Genomic DNA, 4,853 nt, shown 5'->3' with positions numbered 1-4,853 from the left:
ATATATATATATATATATATATACACACACACACACACACACATATATATAGCACGCACACACACATATATATATATATATTAGCAGGAAAAAATATTTGTGGAACTAGTTCCTAGGGCCTCGGAACTCAGTAAAGAGGTCATTAATGATCCTGTCATTTTGAAATCACTGTTTTCTTCAACAGTTAACATATATCTTTCCAGTCTTTTTCTATGTATAAAATTAAAACAAAAATTTTCACAATCAGCAATAGATATTCCCTTTCTTTAAAGAGTCTTGTATTGGAGCAGCCTGGGTGACTCAGTGGTTTAGCACTGCCTTCAGCCCAGGGCCTGGTCCTGAAGGAGGGATCAAGTCCCACGTCAGGCTCCCTGCATGGAACCTGCTTCTCCCTCTGCCTGTGTCTCTGCCTCTCTGTGTGTGTCTCTCATGAATAAATAAATAAAACCTTAAAAAAAAAAGTACACTCACCTTGATGAGCACTGAATAATATATAGAATTGTTGAGTCACCATGTTGTACACTTGAAAGAAATATAATACTGCATGTTAACTATACTAAAATAAAAATAAATTTTTTTCATTAAAAAATTTAAATTCAATTTAAAAGATACGATGCCTTATAGTTCTTGCCCAATTGTGCCAAATCTCAGGGGAGTTTGTCATAAGAGATCCCAGCCCATAAGAAACCTTTGTCATTTAAACTTTTGTTGCTTGTTAGTGCTGGAAAACTCCCATTCCATTAGCACCTGTCCAGTGTCACAGATTAGCAGGCCTGTGAGTGCAAGCATCTCACATTGCCGTGGAAGACCAGAAATGCTGTTTCACTACAGGATCCTTACTACCTACAAGAAAGGCCTTTGTTTTCTTAGACCAACTTTGAGAAGAGAACTTTCTGCATCTTGTTTGGGCTGCATTTTTAATTTTTTACACTGTCTTTAGGTATGCCTCTTATGTCCACAGTTAAGCCTTAAAAAAAGGCTTATTGGTTTAACTCACTATTTAGCTTAATAGATCCTACTTGTCAATAGCCAGACAATGGATCCTTTAATTTGGTTATATTTGAAAAAAAAAAATTGTTATATTTGAAAGGAAAAAAATTAAAGAGAACTCTCAACTGTCTTATTAGTATACCAGCTGGCCTTAGGAACCCCATTAACAGGATAGAAATTAGACTTAAAATAAAAATTAATGTCTATATCCAATGTAAATCCCCTTCTTACAATCCAGCTCCTCTCCCCTGCAAAATTCACAAGGCCACCAGCCTAATGTTGAGACCCAAAGTTGCTCATGTAAATGCTAAACGCCAGGAAATGAATTGAACAGAAGCCCCTGAAACTGGAAGTAAGGCTCATTTTGCTTGTAATCAGGTTCTGCCAGTTTCAGGCATTCCTATACAACATCCTTTGCAGATGCATCCTAGGCCCCCGCCAAAAAAAATTCCATGTCCTCTGGATAGCAGCAGATCTTTTAAATTATAAAGCCCTTTAACCTCTCCTTTGAGAAGATTTCACCAAATTTAGAGAGGTTAGTTAAATTAAATTCACAACCACTTGCCCCACCCTCATCACAGAGAAACATCCTACAAGTGATCAGGTAAAGGCCAATATTCAGGGGCTAACTAACAGAAGCTGAAGTTGAATTGCATACTGAGAAAGAAGGTTTTTGTTAAAACGTTTTAATCAGACATTACAAAAGCATGAAGTCTTTTAATTTCCATTTTGGTCACAAATCTCCCTGATGGAAGCAAGTTTAGTTAAAGAAGCAGGTCAATCTCCAAATAGGCTGTAATCCAGTTTTTGGGGGGAATTAGAAATAACTGCCTTTATCTTGCAAATCTATACAAAACCAGAAATGCAACTCTAATTTTTTTTTATTTATGATAGTCACAGAGAGAGAGAGAGAGAGAGAGAGAGAGAGAGAGGCAGAGACATAGGCAGAGGGAGAAGCAGGCTCCATGCACCGGGAGCCCGATGTGGGATTCCATCCCGGGTCTCCAGGATCGCTCCCTGGGCCAAAGGCAGGCGCCAAACCGCTGCGCCACCCAGGGATCCCCAGAAATGCAACTCTAGAAACAATTCAAAACCCACCTATCTTTAACAACCCTCAAAACTCGCCTATTCCTCTCAAAATGCTTGTAGATATTATAAAGATATATTAGAATATTAGACCAAATTGTTCAGTACTTAAGAAAACAGAAAAAAATATTAAATAGCAATTACTTTGAACTCTCAGAAAATAATCTGCATTCTTTCTCTTTACCTTGAAATTATAAATCTTATGATTTTGAAATGTAAACACAGCCTAGAATCACCTGAGACTGAAAACTAGAGGGGAGGGAGAGGCCTCCTAAAAATTAAAACTGCTAAAAAAGGCTCTGGTGCCCACATTCTAGTACCTCTGATAACAGGCAAATAAGCTCCCCAAGAAACACTACCTTGCAGAAAACACAGGTACTTTCTCTGTGCCTTTGTGGTGTAAATTTTCTCCCCCCCCATTTTCTTAAGACCTAATAACCATTCCTTCAAATGCAAACTTAAAGGAGAAGTTTTTCAGCAGAAATAGAAAGATATTTAGAAACTGGGCCTATAATGTCCTCTCCAAAGATACTAGTACAAACAAAAGCTATAATATCTTTGTATTTGTCTGTTTATGTTGTTTGTCTACACACACACACACACACACACACACACACTGTAAATGTGAGATATCTTTCTACCTCCCAATGGTATTGCTAAAGTTAATTTGTAAAAGAACTTTGTTCAATTGGCTTCTAGAAGATTACACACTTATATAAATTTGGTATTCATAAAAATTCACAACAATAAAATGAAGGTATACTCCAAACAAATTTCAGGTTCATGTGATCTTAGAAAATATTCAGTATTAAAGCTAATTTAATATTGTTGGTTTAATGACAATTGACATGTCTTTATAATGTGGGAAGCAAAGGGAATAGAAAATAATTAAATTTCCTTAATTCCTGTAGCCTATTGACTTGTCATTGAAACAGGCAGACCTTCCTCTAGGAACTCAATTGCCTCAATGTTGATAATTTCTTAAGGGCAAAAGGAAATCTTAGCCCACTCCCCAGGATCCTGTGAGTCTACTTTAACATACAAAAATTCCTTTGGAAACTTCCTTTATCTCTACCCCCCAAGATATACGTTGGCAATCACCCCCCAAACACATGACCCACAGACGCGATATATCTGAAGAGTCTCATGACTAGGGTTTTACTAGACCTTTCTTAACAATAGCTAATCCCTTCAAGGTCCTGGAAACCTTGCTTCCAAAATTCCTTAGAGACTCAAGCTATGCCTACGCCCCTACCAACTTGAAAGTATATAATCAGCCACTTCTCATAACCCCAGTGCACCTCTTTCTACCCACAGGTCCTGTCCCCGTCCTTTAATAAAACCACTTTTTTGCACCGAAGAAGTCTCAAGAATTCTTTCTTGGCCATCAGCTGCAAACCATTTCCTGCATCATTTAGAGTTATTAGTATTAAATATAAAACTTTTTATTCTGCCTGGGTTTACTTAAAATCAAATTAATCCATGATACCTCTGTTACAAAATTTCTCAGCAAAAAATAATGGTTGACTTTGTCTGATGTCTAATGAAGATTTAGTGGGTAATCAAAACATAAGGGTTAAGAACAAGTAAATTGAAAAAGGTGTAAATAAAAAAAAAGGTTGGTAGGTAAACTTTTTAAATGTTTGCTCAGATCATTTTGGTAACCTGAAACCTTAAACTTTTGCTGTTAGGTTAAGTGAGGTGTTAAGTTAAATTCATTAAATATCGACGTCATTTCCAAATAAGATAAAATAAATAAACAAAATAAAGTAAAACATTAATTACTGAGCATAGGTTTATCTACTTTTGTCTTTCCAATTAAAGAGAAACTAAAGATAAATTTGGGTCTGTTAGTAAATATTCTTCATGCTTTACTGAAAGGTTGTATTATGAAGAAGCTATGTTTCTAGAAATTCATAAATTTGCCAATCTAAAGAATACTGCTATAACAGTTCACATTTGCTTACTACTTTATTTTCACTAGGAATAAAGGTTTCCAAGGGTTAAGAATTCCAATTAACATATGTGGTTAAAGCTACTAAAAATAAGAAAAACAACTCTGTATGGAAAAAAACTAAGATGTATGTTCTCAGTAAAAGAAAGTATGAGAGCTCTTTTCTGCCCCTGGACGCGGCCGGCTGAGTAAGCATCGGTAAAGTCTCCCTTCCCACTGCCATCATGTCTAAGTCAGAGTCTCCCATAGAGCCTGAGCAGCTGCGGAAGCTCTTCATTGGAGGTCTGAGCTTTGAAACAACCAATGAGAGTCTGAGGAGCCATTTTGAGCAATGGGGAATGCTTAGGGACTGCGTTGCGTGGTAATGAGAGATCCAAACACCAAGCACTCCAGAGGCTTTGGGTTTGTCACGTATGCCACCGTGGAGGAGGTGGATGCAGCCATGAATCCAAGGTCACACAAGGTGGATGGAAGAGTTGTGGAACCAAAGAGGTCTGTCTCAAGAGAAGATTCTCAAAGACCTGGTGCCCACTTAACTGTGAGAAAGATTTTTGTTGGTGGCATTAAAGAAGACACTGAAGAACATCATCTAAGAGATTATATTAAATATGGGAAAATTGAAGTGATTGAGATCATGACTGACCGAGGCAGTGGCAAAAAGAGGGGTTTTACTTCTGTGACATTTGATGACCATGACAAGATGACCATGACAAGACAAGATTGTCATTCAAAAATACCATACTGTGAATGGCCACAACTGTGAAGTAAGGAAAGCACTATCGAAGCAAGAGATGGCTAGTGCTTCATCCAGTCAGAGGCCGAA

The sequence above is a fragment of the Vulpes lagopus genome, chromosome X, assembly GCF_018345385.1.
Source record: "Vulpes lagopus strain Blue_001 chromosome X, ASM1834538v1, whole genome shotgun sequence".
NCBI classification, from domain to species: domain Eukaryota; kingdom Metazoa; phylum Chordata; class Mammalia; order Carnivora; family Canidae; genus Vulpes; species Vulpes lagopus.
Note: the sequence above shows the minus strand (reverse complement) of the source record.